Source organism: Lynx canadensis, chromosome D3 (assembly GCF_007474595.2).
Source record: "Lynx canadensis isolate LIC74 chromosome D3, mLynCan4.pri.v2, whole genome shotgun sequence".
Taxonomy (NCBI): domain Eukaryota; kingdom Metazoa; phylum Chordata; class Mammalia; order Carnivora; family Felidae; genus Lynx; species Lynx canadensis.
In genome coordinates this window covers 12,799,426-12,823,638 of record NC_044314.2, presented here as the reverse complement: position 1 = coordinate 12,823,638, position 24,213 = coordinate 12,799,426, and positions in this window count along the sequence as shown.

Below are 24,213 nucleotides of genomic sequence, written 5' to 3'. Positions count from 1 at the left end.
TTCTAAATACAAAACCTAACTGCACACCCGAAGAACTAGAAGAAGAACATCATAGAAGTCCCAAAGCCAGCAGAAGAGAAATGATAAAGATTAGAGCAGAAATAAACAATATAGAATCAAAACAACACCAACACCAACAAAAAACAAACAGGAAAACAGGTCAATGAATCTAAAAGCTGTTTTTTTAAAAGAGTAAACAAAACTGATACCCGCTCCCCCCAGCCAGACTTCTCAAAAAGAAAAGAGAGAGAACACAAGTAGATAAAAATCAAGAATGAGAGAGGAGAGATTACAACAAACACCAGAGAAATACAAACAATTTTTAGAGAATACTATGAAAAATTATATGCCAACAACCCGCACAACCTGGAAGAAATGTTCAAATTCCTAGACACCCACACGCTACCAAAACTCAAACGGGAAGAGATAGAAATATTTGAACAGACCCATAGCCAGTGAAGAAATTGGATCAGTTATCCAAAAATCTCCCAACAAATAAGAGTCCTGGGTCAGATGGCTTCCCAGTGGAATTCTATCAGGCATTTAAAGCAGAATTAATACCCATCCTTCTCAAGCTGTTCCAAAAAAAATAGAAATGGAAGGAGAGCATCCATACTTATGTTATGAAGCCAGCATTACCCTGACTCCCAAACCAGAGACCCCACTAAAAAGGAGAATTACAAGCCAACACCCCGATGAACACGGATGCAAAAATTCTCAAGAAGATACTAGCAAATCTAATTCAACAGTATATTGAAATAATTATTCACCATGATCAAGTGGGATTCATTCCTGGGCTGCAGGTATGGTTCAATATTCACAAATCAATCAATGTGATGCATCACATTAATAGAAGAAAGGATAAGAACCATATGATCTTGTCAATAGATGGAGAAAAAGCATTTGACAAAAGACAGCATCCTTTCTTAATAAAAACACTCAAGAAAGTCAGAATAGAAGGAACATACCTTAGCATCATAAAAGCCATATATGAAAAACCCACAGCTAATATCGTCCTCAATGGGGAAAAACTGAGAGCTTTCCCCCTGAGATCAGGAGCATGGCAGGGATGTCCACTCTCACCACTGTTGTTTAACATAGTGCTGGAAGTTCTAGCATCAGCAATCAGGCAACAAAATGAAATAAAAGGCATCAAAATTGGCATAGAAGAAGTCAAACTTTCACTTTTCACAGATGACATGATGGTCTACGTGGAAAACCCAAAGGCCTCCACCAAAAAGCTGCTAGAACCGATTCATTAATTCAGCAAATTCGCAGGATACAAAATCAATGTACAGAAATTGGTTGCATTTCTATACACCGATAATGAAGCAACAGAAAGAGAAATCAAGAAATTGATCCCATTTACAATTGCACCAAGAACCATAAAATACCTAGAAATAAACCTAACCAAAGATGTAAAAGATCTGTATGCTGAAAACTATAGAAAGCTTATGAAGGAAATTGAAGAAGACACAAAGAAATTGAAAAACATTCCGTGCTCATAGATTGGAAGAACACATATTGGTAAAATGTCAATATTACCCAAAGCAATTGACACATTCAATGCAATCCCAATCAAAATTGCACCGGCATTCTTCTCAAACCTAGAACAAACAATCCTAAAATTTGTATGGAACCACTAAAGACCCTGACTAGCCAAAGTAATGTTGAAAAAGAAACGAAAGTGGGAGGCATCACAATCCCAGACTTTAGCCTCTACCACAAAGCTGTAATCATCAAGACAGCAAGGTATTGGCACAAAAACAGACACATAGACCAATGGAATAGAATAGAGAATCCAGAATTAGACCCACAGATGTATGGCCAACTAATCTTTGACAAAGCAGGAAAGAGTATCCAATGGAAAAAGACAGTCTCCTTAGCAAATGGTGCTGTGAGAACTGGACAGCGACATGCAGACGAATAAAACTGTACCACTTTCTTACACCATACACAAAAATAACCTCAAAATGGATTAAAGTCCTAAATGTGAGGCAGGAAACCATCAAAACCCTAGAGGAGAAACCAGGCAACAACCTCTTTGACCTTAGCCGCAGCAACTTCTTGCTCAACACAGCTCTGAAGGCAAGGGAAATAAAAGCAAAAATGAACTATTGGGACCTCATCAACATAAAAAGCTTCTGCACAGTGAAGGAAACAATCAGCAAAACTAAAAGGCAACCATCAGGATGGGAGAAGATATTTGCAAATGACATATTGGATAAAATGTTAGTATCCAAAATCTATAAAGAACTTACCCAACTCCACACCTGAAAAACAAATAATTCAGTGAAGAAATGGGCAGAAGGCATGAATAGACTGTTTTCCAAAGAAGACATCCAGATGGCCAACTGACACATGAAAAGATGCTCAACGACACTCATCATCAGGGAAATACAAATCAAAGCCACACTGATATACCACCTCACACTAGTCAGAGTGGCTAAAATTAACAACTCAGGGAACAACAGACGTTGGCGAGGATGTGGAGAAAAGGAAACCCTCTTGCGCTGTTGGTGGAAATGCAAACTGGTGCAGCCGTTCTGGAAAACAGTGTGGAGGTTCCTCAAAAAATTAAAAATAGATCTACCCTATGACCCAGCAATAATAGCACTGCTAGGAATTGACCCAAGGGATACAGTAGTGCTGATGCATAGGGGCACTTGTACCCCAATGTTTATAGCAGCACTTTCAACAATAGCCAAATTATGGAAAGGGCCTAAATGTCCATCAACTGATGAATGGATAAAGAAGATGTGGTTTATATATACAACGGAGTACTACTTGGTAATGAGAAAGAATGAAATCCTGCCATTTGCAACAATGTGGATGGAACCGGAGGGTGTCAAATAAGTGAAAAAATTGAGTCAGAGAGAGATAGATATCATATGTTTTCACTCATATGTGGATCTTGAGAAACTTAACAGAAGACCATGGGGGAAGGGAAGGAGAAAAAAATAGTTTCAAAAAGAGAGGGAGGCAAGCCCGAAGAAACTCTTAAATACAGAGAACAAAATGAGGGTTGATGGGGGTGGAGGAGAGGGGAAAATGGGTGTTGGGCATTGAGGAGGGTGCTGGTTGGAATGAGCACTGAGTGTTGTATGTAAGTGATGAATCATGGGAATCTACCCCCAAAACCAAGAGCACACTGTATGTTAGCTAACTTGACAGATTGTATTTTGAAAAAAGTGTTTCTGTTGAAAGAGTGTGGACTGTCTTTTATTTAGAAGACTTCAGTCAGTGTATGAGTCTTAATTTCTTCATTCCATGCCTGGTGACCCTTGGGTCAGTCACTTAAGTGGAGATAATGATAATATCTACCTCAGGGGAGTTGTGAAGAGCCCGAGACCTTATTTAAATCAAGATGGTTTGTAGATGGTAAAAAAACAAACTCCTAAAATATGAGTTGTTAAAATATGATCACTCTTTTGGGTGTACTGGCACTGGCATCTTCGGAAGAGTTCTATTCTATTCTAAGATTCGTTTATTTTTCAGAAGTGCATTTTTTTTAAACACTTGAGTATGATACTCACGCACATGAAACAATGTGCTGAGCATTATCTGTATACTTAAAATGGGAATATTCTCACTCCATGATTAATGTTAGGGTGAGAAGCTAGCTCAAAATATTTATGGCATGTTTAAGGCTGATTAATCTTATGATCTCACAAACCTGATTTGTTTCACAGTTTCTAGGCTAAAATAGGATGTATGTTATTGAGCTATAAAGGTCTTGGAATGAAATTTTCTCATAGCTTCATATTTGTATATGAACAAGCATAAGAAATGGCAGTTTTCTGGCTGAGCTGCAGCTCAGACTTTGCTGTCTGTGAGCACAGGAGGGTGCGGAGTTGGGGTGTGTATGTGTGTGTAGGGGGACGGGTGGTTCAACATTTTCCCCAACAATTTGGGGCTTTAGTTCTGTAATTGGCAGGAGAGAAGGTAGTTTGCTTTGGTATCGAGGCTATGTTGGGGGAAGGATAGATGGATTCAGTCCAGTTGGGACCATGGCGTCTCCTTCCAGTCTGGCCCTTGGGTTCAGGCTGATCATGGGAGTGAGGGTCCAAGGCTGTTGGAATTGTATTTGCCAGAGGATTGTGAGCCTCCTGCACAATCAAGTGACACAGTGATACAAAGTTGAGGAGACTGTTATTCTCATCACTTCCGAATGGAGCCCTACTGTTTGAGGAATCTCTGGATACCAGCAAGTGTAAGCTAGAACATTGATCACAGGGAGCCCTGCGTACCACTACTAAAAGCCTATCCCGGACTGGCTCTGATGGGAGAAGCATAAGTAACAGCGCCTAGTGAAAGAAAGATCGCGTGGTATACTTAATCCCCACCCCTCACCCCTTGTATACAATGAGAAAAACCTATGCTAGTGTCAGAGACATGGAAAGCAACATAGTGTTCGAAAGCAGGAGAAGGAATGAGTGCAATGCGATGGATACGCGCTACGGAATATCGCAAAGTAGGTGGAGGTAAGTGACGACATGTGCATACTGCAATATGGATGGATTTTAAAACTATAGTGTCAAATAGGACAAAATCAGAAACGGAATAAAATCCATAGTTATCATTTCCAGAAATAAAAACATTACATATTTTTTAAAGGATCAAACACACCCACAGAAATATACCAAGCAAAATGAGCATCATGAGAAGGGGAAGGAAGTAGGAATTGAAACGGTGAGAACTGGCCTCGCTATAAAAACTTCTGGAAAAACTGGAGGGAAAAGAATGTATCTGGCCTTGGATTAGGTGGCTATAATAGAGCTATGTCCTTTTTTTAAAAAATGATCTACTTGTTTCTTTATCTGTATGGTTCCCTCTATTTGCTTACCAAATCTGGATACATTTTAAAAGGTAGCAAAAGGAAGATCAGTAGGATAAGAATATTAATAAGTACCTATTGATGTTTAATTTGGCAGCTTGGATTCCATGATACAGTAATTAGAAGATGACTCAGTACCTGAGAAATATCGATGGCATATATACACACATATATATTTAAGATATTAATTAAGGTATTAAGAAGATGGAGGTAAGGTCCCTGATGAGCTGAATTTAAGATAGGAAGATTATCCTGGACTCACTGGGAGAATCCAATATAATCACAAAGGAAGATGGAGACAGAGTTCAGAATCAGAGGCAGATGTATCTATAGAAGAATGGTCATGGAGGAACAATGATGGCAGCTTTTGAAGATGGAAAATGGGAGGGGAGAGGAGGGCTCATGAGCCAAGGAATTCAGGCAGCCTCTAGAAACTGGAAAAGGTACAGAAATGAACTCTCCTCTACAGCCTCCAGGAAAGAATATGGTCCTGCTGAAATCTGGATTTCTGCCCAGGCAGAACATATCAAATATCTAATTTATTGAACTGTAAGACAATAAAAGTGCGTTACTCTAAGCCACTAAATCTCAGGCAATTTATTGCAGCAACAACAGAAAATTAATGTACTTTCTGTGTGTTTGTTGCTATATAGGCATAATCATATGCTTGTACAATGATATGCCCTCAATTCTGCTTGTACCTGCTGAGAATACCATTTCTCTTTTTGTAGGGTCCACTTGCTTCTAAAAGCCATTAATTTTTGAACTCAAAAGGTAGGTTTCAGACTAAACTATTTGAAAAATATAGAGTACTTATTAGTCATTCCAAAATGAGGAAAAAAAGTCAATGGAAAATATTAATATTTCATGGAAAGAACAAACCTCAGGCTATTCTTGATAATTAGGGAGAAAAGTTTTAAAAGAGAATTAACTTTTTATTTTAAGTTAATATTACAAAGTTTTAGTCAGCACTGAATTAATTTTGTCCGAAATTATACACCAACCAAAATCAATGATGTTTTTGATCTTGGTTAAGAAAGTTTGGGAATTGGTATTATTAGACAAATTTGTCAATAATAGCAGAGATTGGTTATAAAGAAAGCTATTTTTTTAACACAGAATGTCCAAAGATGATAATGTGAATTTCCCAAGAAATGGCTCCCATTATGATTTTTTCTCTAATTTAACATTTTTTAAATTTAATTGGACTGTGTATGTGTGTGAACATATAATGAAACCTTATGTCCAGTGACTGTGGCTGTAGGAAGCATCTTAAGTGACCGGTATCCCTTCAAGGTTGAATACTGAGAGACTGTTCAACAAAATGACGCAGATGTGAGGGGTCTGGACTGCCCACATTGTGCCTGGTAATCATCCTGAAGAGAAGTGCCATGACGTTAATGGTGCGCATCAATGAACACGCCTGAACAGACCCAACAGGCGAGGCTTCAGTGGCAAAGATTTGGGTTTACCCTTCTTAAGTTGCTCTTTAAATAGCCATGCATGGACACACAGCTAGAAAACATTAAGATGGCTAAATCTTTCGAGAGACTCAAAAATAGAATGTCCTATTTGAGCAGAGTCATGCTTTAACACATGCTCTGGGATGGGGGGAGAGAGCAATAGAAGTGCAAAGAATTTCTTTGGTGGTCTTGGGCCTATTTTGAGGAGAGGCTTCAGGATGTGTGTGTTTATTGTATCGAACCACTACTAAATTAATGATTAGTGAACCTCCTGTTGAAACCTAAAGGAGATACTTTTAGTCCAGCTTCACATATTAGCAGGCCCATTTGTATGTTTTTCAGATGTTTTTAAAGGTAATTATTTTATTACACTGTTTCCCCCAGTTTTTTCTTCTTCGGAAAGTACACATACCACTTGCATAATGGAAGGCTGTGTGGTGAGTAAAGGAACTTACTTGGGGTTCAATAATTTTGAATATTGCTCAACACCACATGCAAATTCTTTGGAATATTACAATGGTTTACATGAGACCTAGGGATTCAGCATCATTCAGTCCCTTCATAAGGTGAAAACTCATGGATACCTTCGAGCTAACTGGGTACCCTATAAAGGATTATACTTGATGGGTACGGTGGTATTATATGGCAATAGAAGAATTCTAGCCGTTGAACCGTTATGTTTCTACAGCGGTGTTAAAGGTGAATAAAGGCTATTGAATGAGTTTATGTGAGTTGAAGCATTGAGGAAATTTACATGTATTTGCATATATGTATCATTTTCCTCCAAGTAACTCCACAGAGCCCTGTTCTGTTTGCTGTTTTTAACGCTGCAAGAAATTGGACTTGGAATTTACTGATTTGTGCAAATGATGTACAAATATGTAACCTCATCTTTTGTAACAAATCTCATTCTTGTTTTCAACCTCTATTCTTGCTGAACATGTTTGACCTTGTCCATTGAAGGAGTCATGGTTTCTCTTCATTTTGAAATTTAGTCACTTGGAATTCATTACTCAGAACTTTAGGTGTTATCCCCTGTTTCCACTCTTCCCACACTGCATCTGAATGCAAAAGGAAATATATGTAATGAGATGATATGGAGGAAGGATGACCACGATGTGGGGGAGGCTGCATAAGCACCCAGAGCTGTTATCATTCCTAGTTGGTTTTATCACCTCTGTCAAGGCCCAGCTCTCTTGTACTAGTTCCCCTGCATCCATCTCAGGTTCGTGCACTTGGGCTCCACTGTCAGCTGCCTCCACTTGGCTGACAAAGTACCGCCATGTTGAATGCTGCACTGTGCCTCCTGGGAGGCAAGGGATCTTCCAGGAGACAAGCTTCCTACCTAGGATCTGCATCCACCCCTAAATGATCCCTGGGGACCTCTACTAAGATTCAATTTAGAGAGGAGAGCAGAGCTCAGCTTGTGCCTCCCTTTTATGCTCTAGCGCCAAAACCTACAGTGGCCAGAAGGCATTTCTTCCATTGAGGTGAAAACTTGCCTTATCTCTTCCTTATCTGATGTTCTCTTGTCTTTTCACTAGGACGAACCGTAGACTCATGCTCAGATTTGTAAGCTTTGCTCTTAATATGAAAAAGGTTTTTTTTGTTGTTGTTGGTTTTTTTGGGTTTTTTTTTCTTTTGGCTCTTTATATAATCTTCCCACATGCCATCAACCAAGCCAGGCTTTCAACTCAACTGTCTTATAAAGGAACATAAGGATGTTTAGGGAGGACCCCAAAGCCAAGCCAGGTTCTCTTTGTTCTAGGCTGTCTCCAAAGAGGTGGGGAGCCAAGGTGGGGAGGTCCAAATTTATGCTCCTTCTAAAGAGTTGGAGGGAAAAATTCCTCATCCATCTGGGCATATTCTACTTCTTAGAGTCGGACTTGAGGTTTTTCACATAGAGAGACCACACTGTGGCTGTTGGTTCGTGTGTTTTATTTTCTTTACTTTCAATAATGTAGCAAAGAAGAGGGAGAGTGATTTTGCAGCTACCTTGTGAAGGGCAGATGGGTTTCTCTATGGCTGTAATTCTCCACACCAAGATCTCAGCTAGTTTCAGGATTCCCGGGGACTGGCTTGAACACAGGGCAGGTTGATGATGCTTGTAGTGTGCCATAATGTAGGCATCCCTGGGAGAAGCTCAGTCCTACAGAAAGGACATCGAGGGAGAAGCTGCTGGCAGGTTGATGGAGGCGGAGGGCATAGGGGTCAGAGCTGTGTCATTCCCAGAGCAAACTCACAAGTAGAGTGGGCAGGCTTTGGATGGTTGTTTGCTGAGGGGTGGGAATGTTTGAGAACAGGAAGCTACTTCAGCTTATAAAATAAATTAGTCATATTCGCTGTCATGGCCACTGGAAGGAGGGATCCATGGGTCAAGGACCTTGTAAAATGTTTCCACCATCTCTTGGGAAGTGGAGGAAATGAATTTCTCACGAGTGGAGGGGAGGAGTACTAAAGACACCACCTGTAAATAAAGGAGCACCACGCTCGCCCTTTACAGCAGGGAGCGTTTAACCGGCGGGCTTTGAACCTGCAGGGAACCCATCCGTGGCAACCAGGGATAAGTTCAGCCCAGACCTTGCGTGCAGACTTGGGTGCATGCACCGTTGTGCGTTTTTGTCTCGAGAGATTCTAGCACTTCCGGCAGATTCTCAACAGAGTCCCTGACTCCAAAACATCAGGGTCACACGTTAAAGGAAATGTTACACAAACAAGTAATGTATAACTTTTTACATTAAAATCTTTTCCCTTCTCCAGAAAGCCCAGTGAAAGTAAGCGATGCCACCGATCATGGGGTTCGTTTTCCATTTTCATGAATTACTTTTGTGATAATGCTCACGCAAAAAAATGTCCAGTTAAAAGAGAACAACGAAAACAACACCAAAAGGGAACACAAGCCTGCCTTTGGCCTCCTGTGAACACTCTCCGAGGATCCTTGAGATAAATAATTCAAGAATTAAGAATACCTTTAAGTTCATTGGGATTTCTTATAAGGATCCAGCTTTGGAAAATCCATCTGTGAGCTGAGAAGCATGTGTTAGGATGAGCAGTAGCATATGATAAATACCTTACTGTAAAGGGCAAGTTTCTGGGAGGAATTAACGATTCGTCCTCAGGAGGCCTTTATTTACCATAAAAACCCGAGTGCCTTTTGCTGTTATCAGGCTGAGAATTACAGGGAAATTGATTCTCCACACGGACTTTCCCGATGGTCCCAATAAACCATCAGGCCCTCCTGGCCTTACCTTCCTTGTTGCAGTAGCTGCTCTGCTGTGGTCAGCACCGTCCTCTCGGAAGCAATTAGTGGTAATAAGTAGGAGCTCACACAATTGATGGTGTAATTCGTCTGGACAGTGTGCAAGCAGCAGTTATGAAATGCTTCACAAAGCAGAGTGCTTGTACGTGGCCCCTCCCTCCCATCAATTTTCCAGGTAGCAGAGCCTAATGAAGGCACAAGGCAAGTGGTACGGGGACCGTAGGAACTCAGATGCAGAGCTTTCTGTCCTGGTCAAAAGGTCCAGACTTTGCTTAGTATGAGTGTTCTGAATTCCTCCTTCCACCTCCCTGATTGATGCTTCTCCTCGATTAACCCGGAAGGTTTTGATAAAAAGGGGGCTTGAGGGGTGGTGGGGAGAGCATACACGATCTTTTCTTACATCTCTCTTTCTATAACAGTGTTATTGATCTCTAACATTTCTGTTTTGCTTCTTAGAATTTCCACCTCTCTTCTTACAGCCCATCTCTTTCTGAACGTTGTCTAGTTTTTCTTTAAAAAAAAATTTTTTTTTTAACGTTTATTTATTATTGAGCGACAGAGAGACACAGAGCATGAGCAGGGGAGGGGCAGAGAGAGAGGGAGACACAGAATCCGAAGCCAGCTCCAGGCTCCGAGCTGTCAGCACAGAGCCCGACGCGGGGCTCAAACTCACAAACTGCGAGATCATGACCTGAGCCAAAGTTGGTCGCTTAACCAACTGAGCCACAACGCAGTTGCTTTAAATTTCTCATCCGATAATTTCATATCTGAGACAGGTTCTGATGCTCGTTCAGTCCCTTCAAACCGTGTTTTTGTCTGTTAGTGTGACTTGTAATTTTTTTTGTTGAATGCCAGACATGATGCACTGGGTGAAAGGAACACTAGTGTGTAAGACTTTAGCAATGTGATGAGGCATCGAGGAGTGGATGTGTTTGTTCTCTGGCCCTATGATTAGGGCTCAGTCTTTCGGTGAGCCTGTGCCTCTGGGTTGTGAAGGTCATGAGTTCTCTCTCTCTTCTCCCTTCTCCTTACATGGGACAGACAGACTTGGGGAAGGGGGCTAGAATTGGTTATTTTCCTTCCCCCATGTCATTTAGGCTTTGCTAATACCCCAATAGTTGAGAATCTGGTAAAAGAGTGTCTCCTGAGGACAGGCCTTGTTAAGAAGAACGAAATACTCTGGCACATTTCAAAATTGTTACTTTTCCCCTTCTCTTTCCAGAAGCAAGAGGGGAGTTTTCTTTGATCTTTATTGTGGAAATCTGGCTGAGCTTCTGGAGCAAGTATGCCCTGTGACGCTCTGGAGTTTTCCTCTCTCAGACAAGTCCACCCAGAACCTCCAGCAATTTGTCAGCTGCCGTTTAGACTTGGTTCTTACAGAGGTTTCTGCTCCAGTGAGTTGTGATTCTCTTATCGGCCTGACTCTCCAGTTTTGGAGTCTGTAGCTTTCCCTGTGACTTCTCTTCTTTTACACATCTGAGACTTGCTGATTTTTCAGTTGGGCTTTCTTACCCATCGTTACAACGGAGCGGGAACTTCCAAGCTCCTTGCATGCTTGACTGAAAACCTGAGGTCTATCTCTGTCTTCCGAGGGAAAAGTTTTAACACATTCATTACATTTTATAAAATGATTTTGGAAATCTTCTCTGCTATAAAATGATGCACTTCAGATGCAATTCAGTAATAACTAACCTCATGGTTTAATTATTCAGTGTATGCGGACGGTTCTTAAGGTTACGTCTCTGACTCTGCTTTGTCTATTATGCTTTAGATTTCCTTGCCTGTATTCAGGCTAGATTTATATATTTGAATAAGCACACGTCCAAAACCACAGCCAGTGTCCCCTTGCTGCGATCCTGGGATTGTTACTTGCCACCTGCATTTCCAGCAATATCTATGGTCTCAATTCGCAGCACATTTACCCAGTTCAGCTCTGGCCTCATGGACCTTGACCAGAAACATTGCATTGGTTTCTTACCACCTCCCTTCCTCCCTGCCTTCATTTCTCTTATTCTGTGCCCTTTGTATCCCACATTTAGGTAATGCCAGCCAGCTTGTGGTTTTCTGTACATATCAAACTGTGCTTTGAGAACATGTCTAGGGTTATTCTCTTCTATCTGCTTGTAATGCTTTCTCCATATTTCTTCCTTGTGCAGCGTATTTTCTCTTCTATGAAGCCTTTTTACATGTCTGGGGAGAGACAGTCCTGGTGTGAACTCCATGGTGCATGCAAATCATCTGTTTAAACGCCCATCTTTCTTTGTAGGCTAAACCTTTCAAGAGTAAGGACTATGTCTTATTCATCTTTATAGTGTCAATGCCAACCAAGCACATGTTAAATGTTCACTAAACGTCACTTGAACAAAGAGAGGGAGAGAGACCGGAAGTAGACTCTATTAAGTACAAGATACTTTGTCGGTGTTTTGCATGAGTGAGAAGAAAAGAGGACATTTAAATAATAGGGAGTGAATTGTGTCTTATTTTCCTTTCATGTTTGAGAAGGTATTGGTTTTCCTGTTGCTAAAGGGATGCAATTAATCTATTGACTCTGCTGTACCGTTGGGCAGGGGGGAAGGAATGGAGTAAGTATGTGTTGGTCAGATCACTCTGCGGTACTAGTAAAGAATACTACCACTATCAGAAAATCTATCAGATTTTTCTCTTCTGATCAGCCCTTCCTACCTTTCCTCCCATCTGCCTTCCCATCCTTTCCTCCTCATGGTTGGAGTGCATCTAAGATTTCTTGCTCTGCTCTATCTCATAGGCTGAGGGGAGCAGAAAGAATTCCTCCAGCTTTCCGATTTCCATTTCCCAACATCTCCCCATGTTGCATAGGATAGGAACAGTGTAAGACTGAATAAAAAATAAGGTACGAAGTTCTTCCGAGTATTGTTAGAAGTTATCGTTGATTAGAATTTGAGAACATTACTTGTAAAAGATTGTCTATGGAGAAAAGGCCCAGAATATGAATTCATAAATAAATAAAATGAATAATCCCATTTCCCATGAGAGACAGATAAAAAATTGATTTTTCTTCTTAAAATAAGTTAGATTGCAAGGAAGGAGAATAGGACCAATTATGAATTTAAATGATGCCCAAATATTGTAATTATAACTACATTTCTTATAAAGAGTGAAATATTTCTTTAGTATTACAGATTGAATTTAATTTCAAACCTCTGTAAGGGTAATTTACTAAGTAGAAGGTGCCATTTTAAATGGAATTTCTTCTGTGCATAGATTTTTTTTTTCCCTCTTTGGGTTCTCAAATCACACCAGCTGATTCCGGATTGAACTTCAAAAAAGTTTCTCTAAATGCATACACGTTTTAAAAACCATGTGGTAAAAATATTTTTTGGAAGATTGAGCCAGCAAAGTAGATATTGTCACTTACCAAATGTTGGCTTTATTAACTGTAAGATTCTCAAATGTGAGAAAACATTTATAAACCAGCTCAGACTTAAAATCACCAACTCTTAACATCCAGTGTGGATGGGGCTAGCTGTCTTCCAGAATGTATAGTTCTTAGCATGTTTACCCTCCATAAGTGTTCAAAAATACGTTTTGAAAGAACTGAATCCTATTTAAATAGTATGAAGTGAAATAATCAGCAAAGTGTTGGTGCCTGCACGTTACCTTAAAGAACAAATCGTCCATAATCTATCTTCCTCCGGAGCCATTTTCCTATCTGGAAGTTTGAAGAAAGTGTTCTGTACTTCATTTTGCCAGAAGTTTGCATATGAGTAATTACATCTGTCAAAATATGTGCCTATTATTTCTGTAAGAAAACCTTATCTTTCTGGGATTGACAGCAAAGATACTCCAGCATGGATGAAACTGAACATGATCCCCTGTGAACTTCCTCACACCTAGACTGCCTCCTGAACCGCTCTCAAATATCCAAGATTGGCGCGCAGAGAAGTATTTTCTAAATTTAAGGGAATTCTGGGGGCGCCTGGGTGGCTTAGTAGGTTGAGTATCTGACTCTTGATATTGGCTCAGGTCATGATGTCGCGGTCATGATTTCTCTGTCATGGGATCGAGCCCCAGTGCTCTGCGCTGAGCGTAGAGCCTGCTTGGGATTCTCTCCCTCTCTCTCTGCCCCTCTCCCCTCCTTGGACACTTGCACTCTCTCTCTCTCAAAGTGGATAAGTAAACATTTAAAAATAATGTTAAATTTAAGGGAATGCTGAGGTAGTGCCCTTGTACCCCGGGATATTTTCAAAATTCCTTCTTTTGGAGAGTCTTGGGGAAGCAGGGATGCTATAGCTAAAGGTCATATTTTAAATACTCATTCGAAAGTAGTCTGTACTTACTGAAGGAACATTGGGGATGGGAGCTTTGAGAAAGTTGTGGGGAAGCAGGATGGTATGGGGTATTAACAATTCTTACTTGTAACCTTAATAAATCATAGGTCTCTTTTTAGTGGCTAATTCTATGTGAACCATGTTGAGCCAAGTTGGAGAAATTTACAAGGAAATTCTGTTTTTGTGTCTGCTCTGAGTTTTTGTTACTATCAGATTATGACCTTATAGGCAAAGAGACATTCATGAAAGGTGTCTTGAAATTTCCACGAATTACCTTGTGACTTTGGATTTGTTACTCGTTATTTTATTAAATCCTCCCTAAACACTTTGAGTTATATTTGATTGGTTTCCAGTAAAGGGGGAAAGTGAGCCTAAGAATGAACATGTGAAATCAAGCTCAGTGGCTAAATGGGGGCTCAGCCTCCTACCTAGAACACTTAGTGCTCCCCATAGGCAGTGCATGCCCTGTGTTTATGACCTCTTCCAACTCCTTTGCATTCTGTGAAAACTTCTGTCCTCAGAGCCCTGGTTCTGCTGATTGGTAGCCACTAACCTTATTACTGAATCCATGCTAGTATACTAGTGAGTGCTAATCAGGTCACCTGCTATTTTTCTGATGATATAACTGTACTTTAATAGAGATATTCTTCAGATAACTTATTAATATGAAAGAATGGGTCTGATGTTGACATTAGAGTCAACACCTGGTCAATAGGTGGGTTAACAGGTGGGGCAGATATATTTGAGACATGGGTATGTTAGTGTCCTTCAAATTGAAGTATACAGCAGGCAATTCAAGAGAGTTGGCTTTAATAAACAGTCTTTGCCCTTTTGCATGGATATTATCTAGAAGATATATGTGTGACCATATATATGTGAACACTAGTCTCTTCTAGTATAATATTAATTTTGTTCCTATTCACAGGAATTTATGTTCTTACTAGTTGTGCTGTGTATTTGGACACCTAATCAAAATGACCCCATGCAATTCACACAGTGCTCCTGTTCTGTGGCCTCACTACTTTCTAATAGCCTTCCCTGGCTGCTTGGTGGCCACTTATGGTGCTTGGTGACCCAGAACAAGTCATCTCAATTGTCTCATTTGTAGGCTAAAATGGCGGCACTCAATGGTCTTTAAGGTTCCTTTCAGTTCTAACAATCAGTGTTTCGGTGTTTCTCCCATGCTAACTGGCTTGTAATCAACCCACAAACTTCCTGCATTTCTGGGCTGCACAATGTGATGAGCAATCTTTGTGTACAGAATCGAGGTGGAGAAAATCTGATCCCAGGAACTAGAAGCTCTTGGTCGCAGTGACCACAGCTCATCTCTCACCTTGATAAGCCATTCTTTGGCTGTCTGGGAATTCATTCCTCGAAAGAGATTTGCTGTGGCCCTACTTCCTTAGACTTTGGAAGAAATAAAGTTCTCCTACCTCACTGCCAATCTTCCTTTCATGGTAGCACCAGAATTCTTGATTTCATTGACTCATCTGTGAGGGACCTTCCCATCTCCCAATACTCAATCGCTTCGGGGTCTGATGGATGAAGAATCAAGGTCATGTGCCTTTTGCTCTCCCAAAGATAATAAATGTAGCTCACTGTGTCCACATGCCAGGGATATAGATGCCAGCAGAACAGAGGGGGAAGCGGAACATTACAGTACAGAGAGTTCACTCACTCTTTTTCATGATAATGTGTTTTTGACTGCCTGCGGTGATCTTACCTTCTCTTTCATTGGATTCTCTTCTCTCCCCCAACTCCCTATCCTATATTTTAAACTGCTATATATTCGTATAAATCCTTGATATTTCTTTTTTGAGTTTAGTGCACTGAACATTTCTACTCATGCATAAAAGATGCACTGAAAATTCCCATCACGGCTGCATAAGTGTTTATTTATTTTTTACTTTTTGAGAATCAGGCTCTGAGGTAGTGCCTTCAAGAGACAAGCATTTATAGTTTTGCTATATGATTTGGTTCAGTTCTTTTCTTCCATCTTGTTTGTTTATCAGGAGTAAAGGGGGAATTTAAGATATTACAGAAAAAGAGTTTCCCTTGGTGGTTAATTTTAGGTATTTGTGAATAGATGGAGTATATGGGATTTTAAAAAGAAATAAAGCTAGGGGAAATAAAATGTATTATATATAGATCAGATGTGATATGAAAACTCATTGCAAAGTTAATCTGAATAATGTTGAATCACTAATTTTAAATTCAATTCAATCTAGATATGAAACAGGTAATTTAATCATAAAATTTCTATATTTTGATTTGGGATTCTGGTATAATCCTTAGAGTAAAAGTGGATCATTTTTAATTATTTTGGTAAATTGCCTGGATCATATATAAATGAGGCACATAAAAGAAACACTTTTGTATCAGTTTAGAGCTTTACAAGCAATTTTTTTCCTCTATAGCTCATATGTTCTGACTTCAAAAGATAAGGTGAAGAAATGAAGGTGTTTTATATTAGCATGCTGAATTTTAAAATGTCTTTTGTTCAGAATATAAGCAACTCAAAAACTATGTATTTATTTCTTTTCTTTTCTTTCTGTTTTTTTTCCCCCATTAAGTAGGCTCTGTGCCCAGCATGGAGCCCAACGCAGGGCTTGAACTCATGACTCTGAGATCAAGACCTAAGCTTGAGATCAAAAGTCAGATGCTTAACCGACTGAGCCACCCAGGCACCCCTTTGTTTCTTTATAATGAATAATACTTTTTGAGTTACTCTTAAAGTGGGCAGTATTGCCTCCTTATGGCCTCCTCTGAAGGATACACTTAAGGACCAGACTGGAAATTTCCCTTACAGAATTTTTTATGGATGAGAACCAAAATCCTATTGTTTCCAATTACAACTATGAAAATACATATGGGCTGTATATGCACACCTAGTAATCAGATGAGCATAGAAGTGCAGTGCTGGGATTTCATGAAAGGTGATGGGAAATGCCCACTGAAACCTTGGGCTGATGCTGACTGGCTCATGTGTAGTTTGTCTGGATGAAACACCTCCTCTAGAGTTGACTTAAGATAGTTCGGCCAGGTAGTTCACATCTATAACCCCAGAGTCTGCCAACAGCTAGGTCACGTAAGATCTCATTGCCAGAAGAATGCAATCTCCCTATTCTATCCCAAAATTGTCTCAAAAGGAAATGTTTTTCCGTAGGACACTGGTCTATAAGAATTAATATCCTAGTCTGCCAAGAATGACAAACTATGGCCATATTCTTTCCCTCCTTCCCTCTTCACTTATTAGAAAGGCAATGTTCTAGCTATATTATTACAGAGAGAATAAAATGCTTGAGATAGTACAAAAATTCTGTTTGACATCTGAAGATTATCTAGATTAACTGAAAATCGTCCAAATTAGCTGCATTACTTTTTAGAAATCTTTGTTATAAATATTTAAAAATACCTATATTGCCTTTTAAATTGGACCAAGGTACTATATGTAATGATGTTTACATTTATGTCCCACACTGATATTTCTTTTTTTTCCACATTGACATTTCTGATGCATTTTTTGCATGTGAGTATGGAAAAAAAATCAAGAATTGTCTTTGGCAGAAGCATGGTGAACCTTAGATTAGACTTCCAATGGCTTGGAAGAAACACCATCATAGAGTTAACATCATTCTGTCTATATAAATCTAATATTGATCAGACATGCTATATTTTCTAGACACTGACAGCTTATAACAAAGCAATTCCATCAATTAATTTACCCGTAATCACATGGACACTGACAGCAAGGATTTCCAATAATCTACAGATGTGGATTGAATGTCACTATATATCCTACTGGGGGAAAATATACATGAGCTGAAAGAGTCTTTCAGGCAAATGATGATTCTCTGTCTGATGGAAGGATTTGTATGATCAACGCTGTATTTTCTGTAGTGAAGTGTTACTCTCAATGTGTCTTCCATAGCTTGAGACACACTTTAGCTCATTCTTTCCCCATACTTTGGAAAAGAAGCAGCTACAATAGCGGTTAATCATGATCGAGCCATAGCCTTAAAAAAAGAAAAGAAAAGAAAAAGAAAAGGCCTCTCCTGATACAATTTGCCCACAAAGCTTTCAAAGGAGGCAGCCGGGAGTTGCCTGGAGTGAAAGAGATCAGAATTTGATGCAATGTAGATGTAATAATTCTCTATTTCAGCATACCTATCCACCAGGTTAATATAGCTATCATTTGTCACAAAAGGCTTTTGGGCAACTAAATGCAGGGTTCTCCCTTAAGCTAGAAACTTACTTGGCTAGAAGGAAAATTGCTGGGGAGGATGAAGAATAACTAATCTCCAGTCTTCAGAAATGTGCTCACCCTATATTCTCTTGCATTAAAATAGAAGAAAAGACAGTACTGACTCTTCAGGTGATCTACCCTGTCCTTGGGGTTTGGAATCCTATTAGAGAAGCCTTTATGGTTTTGTGTAACTGCAACCTTTTTTTTTTGCAAGCTCTCCAGAGATTTCCTCCTGACCACTGCTCCCCTTCATCTGTATTCCCCACAGCACAATCCATAAATGATTTTTTCGATGGTCCTTAAATCTCTCAGTCCTCATTGGTAAAGCATCGATGAAAGTATTTTTGAAGAATTAATGGGATACTGTATTCCTGGGAGAAAATAACCTAGTCAATTAAAATGGTAAAATTGAAAACTTGTTAAAGAGGTCTGGTATGCTCTTCTGAATTAAGAGCCGAACTTGGCAATGTTACAGCACGTCTCAACATCTGTGTGTAATTTCTTGCCCCTCTTCCTCTTTCCTCTACTGGAATGTAAAAGTTCCACTAGGCAAGGAATGGTTTTGTCCTTTTCATTCCTGTATCCCCAGATTGCACAGAGGATTAGTTTACACTTACATATTTGTTAATGTAATTGGAATAACAAGTAAACCCAAGAAATGGACATGTAGGGAAAATTCTCTAAGAGTATGGATGTACAATTCTCTCCTTAATGTTTAGGATTCTTGGAATTTGACCAACCAAATGTGAAGTAGGGAAAACTCTGTGCTCAAATTAGGGGTCACTTCCTTCCCTGAGCCAGGCCTAATTGTAAGTTATTTTTAAATAGGCAATCATGAAGAAATTGCAGCAGAACACAAGATTTGAAGGAAAGTCAAAGGTTATTTTACTGCCACCTTCATCGCCACTTAGGGCAATATTGCAAAATGTGCACAGTGCCCTATGGGAGCCTCAGTCTTCTGTTTATATAGTGTCAAGCCTTTACCTTATGAAATGAAAGTTGTTGGGAATCCTTACCTCACCTCATTTATCCTTTTGGAGGATGGATATGGGACATTAAAAAAAATTAGACATGTATTTCGAATTTCAACCCACTTACTCTGGAGTCTTTGGGTTGAAAAGATTGGCTTGAGGACATCAAATCATAACCTTCTCACTTGACTTCTGCTAAGTGTATAGGCCCTTCCTTGTTAACTGTAACATTAAACTACAAGTTCAGGCAAATATTTTGATCAGATTTTTTTGAGAGGAACTTCCCAAACATTAGATGTTCAGTTTGACGTAATGATGTAAAATTTGTTATTTTGCAGAGTTTCACACACATTGCCATGTGACTTACTTGGGAACACCAGTTATTTTCATTTGTTTCCCCAAAAGAAAGGGAGAAATAATCAAATATATGGTAGAGAGAGGGTACTTCATGTCTATAAAAACTCCACGCTGTCCTGGAATACCACATCGGTGTCACAAAAAGGATGCCTTTCCATCTCTGACATTTGGTGAAATTGCTGCTGGGAAAGTCATTGCTGGGGATCCACTGACAGTGGCTCTATGGTTCCCACTGAAATGAGAGCAGTGTGCCTCTAGTTGGTGGTGTGGTTCCTGAAAACCCCCGTGACACTGTGATTTGAAGGAGTGAGGGCAGGCAGAGAGAGGGTGAGAAATGGGTACAGGGCCTGCCATCATGTCAGGCAATGTGCCAGGCTTGGGGCACAACAGAGTAGAGTAAGGCCAACTATGGCTGAGAGGCAACCACAGACCAGTGAGAAGGGAAAGACCTACATATTAGTTGATTTTTATATAAAGCAGTGATTTTCCAGCTTTGGAAACTCATGCTCCTTTTGAAAACTCCACTCTCCTCAATTCAACTCAGCTTTCGTAACACAAACCTCTCACAACATAGCACCCCTGGGTTTCTAGTACAGAACGTGAGGGGCATGTGATCTCGCTCCTGCTGGAGAACCACACGTTGATATTAACTGGCGATTGCAATACAGTTGGCACACACTCTAACTGACGCATGAGCAGAGGGCTGTGGGGATGCCCAGGAGCGACACTGGCTACCGTGACAGAGATCACATTTGAACACTGCTGGGTTCGTTCCTCAACACTAAGCTCTGTTCTGTTTGAGCTGGAGAAACAAGGTTGAATAAATCAAAACGTACCAAGGAGTGGGCATGGCCGTACCCACTACCGAGCAAAGTACTATGATACAAGCTAAAATGAGGTAACCCCTACGCTGTAAGCTTCATGACCATAACCCCAACCGTACCCCCACTGGGTGGTCAGCTTCAGGAGGGCAGCACCCTCGTCTGCTTTTGCTGAGTTTTGCAGCCCGGCCCCTAGCACAGTGCCAGGTACTCTGTAAACACTTAATATTTGCTGAATGCATGAATAGATGAAGGTCCCATGGAAATGCATAAAGAACCACTGGGTTATGCTGAAGTGGCTTTATTTCTGGTCAAAGTCAGTATCAACCTACAATAAAAAATACAGGATTCACTTAAGATTTTTGTTTTACTCTGTAGGGAAGAATATTCCTGATTTCCCTCTGGTATGCTCTTCTTGCAGCTTAAAACATTACGTTCATGACCAATGGAAAAAAATAAATACAGTAAAACCTTGGATTGTGACTAACTTGTTCTGTGAGTATTCCACAAGACGAGCAAACATTTCTCATAAATTTTAACTTGAGAAACAAGCGATGTCTTGCAACACAAGTAGTACATGATGCCGAATGTCACATGATCACAACTGAGCCAATGGCTCTTGAAATTTACTTTGATATACAAGCGCTTTGGATTACAGGCATGTTTCCAGAAAGAAATATGCTCACAAACCAAGGTTTTACTGAATACCGAAATAATATGAGCGTTGTGTAAGAGATAATCAGAATTTTCTCTGTGAAGTTATTTAGCTGTGATTTGTTCTTCTAAAGAAATTTTATACTTAACATGTGATTGGTGGCTAGATGTAAATTCAAATCATTTTACATTCCCAAAATGTTTTCAGTTTATCCCCTTAGTAATAATGAGAGTTCAATGGCTGTGTAAGCCTAATCACTCAATTCAGACTATTCCTTTGGGGGAACTCTAATTAGATTTTAATAAGAATGGTGAATTAAATGTGATATTAAGAGACCCTTTATATTGTATATTAATATATGTCAAGATAATAAGGCACGTTTTAGGTATTTCAAATATAGATAACAATAGAGAGGGGATGTAGTTTCACTGGGCTGTTACCAATATTGATAAATTTCTATTTACTGGTGTGAAATACATTTTTTTCATTGCTTACACACTTCATAATTATCAGCAGATGTGCCTTAATAAGAATGGATTATTTCAACCAAAGTGAATAATTCATTAAGTTATAAATGAAATGCGTATTTGGCAAGCCAAAGTGAAAGCATTAACTCATCTGGGTTCCCCCTCCCCCAGCTGCTTACAAATTGCCTCAACATTCAAATCTATAAACCACTTAGCACCCGACAACTCCTGCTGAGGCAACGCTTTACCCGTGCCAAGTTAAGAGTAATAGATTGTTCAGCGACACAGGAAAATGCATCAGAGTTAAGGAAAGAAGGATGGCCTTAGTGGCCTTAGAAAAACACTCCCTCTTCCCCTGCTTTGGTCTGTAGCCTTTGATACAGAATACTGTAAAGTCTTCCTCTTCTGCCCCAGGGAAGGGCCCGGCCCGCCTTGAGGAATTATGTCTGCGCTCTACCAGGGTTATTGAGTTAGAAAATTAACGAAGGATGGAGAAATATTTGAGAATAAGAGCACCTCCTTCTTCGAGGTAAAATAATTCTGGTACTTCTTTGATATTGCAGTAGCTTTGGCTTCATTTTTGATTCATGACACTTTAAATTTTAAACCTGGGCTTTGCAAATCTGATGTTTTGTGGGATGTTGCAAGCGATACTTTGGATTTTGAACGAAACTGTGTATTTCTTTCAGCCAGTTTTATACTTGGATTAGGATGGGACGTTTCTAGATTGGGTAGACATTCTTATTAATTCTGCTTAAAATGTACCAACTCCTGTCTGGCATGAAATGAGAAAGTGATACTGCAAGTAAATAATTACATTAATCATATACATTTCAACACGGGGTACACCATGTTCTAGCAGAGATAACGAAGCTGATTTAATGGTCAGTGAAGTTGGCGTGAACCAAGTAGAAGCTGACTAATGAGTTGGTGTGGGCTATAAAGGTAGCCTCCGTGTTAGAATGTAACCTTAGCTCTCTGAGTCCGTGTCCATATCTGTGTCTGTAAAGAATATTGAACACAGCGAGCTTGCTTTTCATTCACGTTCAAATGCTTAAAAATTCACGAGTGGATAACGAGAGGAGTGCAGTAAACGATGGGAACACAATGGCCCACTGGTGTCCATCTTTATCCGATGAAGCAGGGGAGTGCCTATAATTGGGCTATCGCTCATTCCTTTCCCATCATCTATCTCTTTCGAATGTGTTTTGCCTGTTACGATCCAGGAAGTTATTAGTTATTCTTGCTTTGGCGTTGTGTGGGAAGCAATTGCACTTAACACACGTTTCAGCTGCTTCCGTGAAAAATAGAAACACGAAGAAATGAACAGACCCAACCTGTTCTGTGTCTCTCACCATGATAACCATGTCCATGTTTATAAGTTATTTCTGTGCCTTTTTTTTTTAACGTTTATTCATTTTTTGAGAGACAGAGACAGAGTGTGAGTGGGGGAGGGGCAGAGAGAGAGAGAGGGAGACGGAAACACAGAGACGAAGCAGGCTCCAGGCTCCTAGCTGTCAGCACAGAGCCCGACGCGGGGCTCGAACTCACGAACCCTGAGATCGTGCCGAAGTCAGACGCTTGACCGACTGAGCCACTCAGGCGCCCCTCTGTGGCTTTTTAAAAAATGTTGCAATTGCAACTATTATGTCATTTAATGTAAGGCCTCTCTGGTCTATCACAGGCAATGCAATATCTTGGTTAATCAAATAGCAGGGGTGACCTCAAATCGGTAATTCTCTTTAATATCTCATTGTTGAGTGTTCTTCTAGCAGTGCTATCATGTCTTTGACTATTACAGACTCCTCAGGGCTCTCCTGCTCCCAGTCCCGAGTCCTTCCCCATCTAGCATCCTCAGAACAGTGACTTTTAAATGCAAGTCAGGTCACATCAGGCCTCTGCTCAGAACCCTCCAGTTATTTTCATTGTACACAAAAGTCTATACATTTCTTGGGATGCCTGGGTGGCTCAGTTGGCTGGGCGACCAACTTCAGCTCTGGTCACGATCTCATGGTTCATGGGTTCGAGCCCCGTGTCGGGCTCCGTGCTGACAGCTCAGAGCCTGGAGCTTGTTTCAGATTCTGTGTCTCCCTCTCTCTCTGCCCTTTCCCTGCTTGTGCTCTCTCTCTGTCTCTCTGTCTCTCTCTCAAAAATAAACATTTAAAAAATTGTTAAAAAAAACCCCATACATTTCTTTCCAAAGACTCCATAGCGCTTTTAAGCCCAGCTCCTAAGCTTTCCCACTACTGTGTTTCAGACTCTGCCCTCCACTCATTCCTGCAGCCACAGGGTCTCTGAATATTGCTTCAACGTGCTGGTCTCTTCATCGTTCCTCATTTGTGTGACGTGACAACACTGCTTTCTTTCTAGTAGCTTCTTTCACATGAACGCAGAGTTACCCTCACCGCAAAATCCACCAGGTTATAGGGAGAGGTTACTTCTTTTAACTTTAAGGAACATATCAGGCCGTTCCAAAAGTGTCATTTTGTCATAAAACCATTGGGAGTTTTATGTCTTTGGGCATTCAAAACTTTATAATAGGGACATTATTTGAATTCTTAAATTCTTTGCCGTTTATATCGTCTCCTCTATGGCTACCTCCAAAAGGCTTGGGATTAGCTTTTGGAAATGAAGTCCATTAAAATTTCTGAAACGTACTAAATTAAGAACCTTGGTCTTGTCTTTAATCAGCAGCTCTACGTTTGTCAGCATGGAACTGTGGTCTCCTACCTCTTTGTCTGTTTCTCTCTTTATATCTATCTATCTATCATCTATCAATCATCTCTATTATCTATCATCTATCATCATCATCTACTATCTACTTTTAGTA